The sequence below is a fragment of the Triticum dicoccoides genome, chromosome 1A (genome assembly GCF_002162155.2).
Source record: "Triticum dicoccoides isolate Atlit2015 ecotype Zavitan chromosome 1A, WEW_v2.0, whole genome shotgun sequence".
Lineage (NCBI taxonomy): Eukaryota > Viridiplantae > Streptophyta > Magnoliopsida > Poales > Poaceae > Triticum > Triticum dicoccoides.
In genome coordinates, this window is record NC_041380.1 from 255,907,431 (window position 1) to 255,908,958 (window position 1,528).

A 1,528-nucleotide genomic window follows, 5' to 3' on the forward strand; every position below is an offset into this window, starting at 1 on the left:
GGCAAAAACTGGACGCACTTCGTGCACAAACTGGACAAACTCTTTCGGAGTATCTGGGTTTCGGACGAGAACTCATCTGTTACACGGGCACTTCAATGTTTTTTAAACTTATTTGAACTACTGACTTCTTTTGTGTTCAGTATGCAGCATTCAAAGCGGCGTCATCAATTTCCAACATGTTCTGACATCATTTGTTGTTTTTCAGTCATTTACCTAATTTTTTAGAGAGCTAAATGACCGTGAAATTGAAAATCACTACAAAATGAACTGTGAAAATGTTGAAACTTGGCATGGTATCATCATTTCACCCGCATATCATGTGCTAAAGAGTAGAGAGGGTCACAGCAAAAACTGGACGCACTTCGTGTACAGCCTGGAAAATCTCTTTCGGAGTATCAGGGTTTCGGACGAGAACTCATCTGTTACACGGACACTTCAATGTTTTTAAACTTATTTGAACTCCGGACTTCTTTTGTGTTCAGTATGCAGCATTCAAAGCGACGTCGTCAATTTCCAACATGTTCTGACATCATTTGTTGTTTTTCGGTCATTTACCTAATTGTTTAGAGAGCTAAATGACCATGAAATTGAAAATCGCTACAAAATGAACTCTGAAAATGTTGAAACTTGGCATGGTATCATCATTTCACCCGCATAGCATGTGCTAAAGGGTAGAGGGGGTCACGGCAAAAACTGGACGCACTTCGTGTACATACTGGGAATCTCTTTCGGAGTATCAGGGTTTCGGACGAGAACTCAACTGGTACATGGGAACTTCAATGTTTTTTAAACTTATTTGAACTCCGGACTTCTTTTGTGTTCAGTATGCAGCATTCAAAGCGACGTCATCAATTTCGAACATGTTCTGACATCATTTGTTGTTTTTCAGTCATTTACCTAATTGTTAGAGAGCTAAATGACCGTGAAATTGAAAATCACTACAAAATGAACTATTAATATGTTGAAACTTGGCATGATATCATCATTTCAACCGCATAGCATGTGCTAAAGAGTAGAGAGGGTCATGGCAAAAACTGGACGCACTTCGTGTACAAACTGGACAATCAGTTTCGGAGTATCAGGGTTTCGGCCAAGAACTTGTCTGTTACACGGGCACTTCAATGTTTTTTAAACTTATTTGAACTCCGGACTTCTTTTGTGTTCCATATGCAGCATTCAAAGCTAGGTCATGAATTTCCAACATGTTTTGACATCATTTTTTGTTTTTCGGTCATTTACCTAATTGTTTATAGAGCTAAATGACCGTGAAATTGAAAATCACTACAAAATGAACTCTGAAAATGTTGACACTTGGCATGGTATCATCATTTCACCCGCATAGCATGTGCTAAAGAGTAGAGAGGGTCACGGCCAAAACTGGACGCACTTCGTGTACAAACTAGACAAAGTCTTTCGGAGTATCAGGGTTTCGGACGAGAACTCATCTGTTACACGGGCACTTCAATGTTTTTAAACTTATTTGAACTCCGGACTTCTTTTGTGTTCAGTATGCAGCATTTAAAGCAAC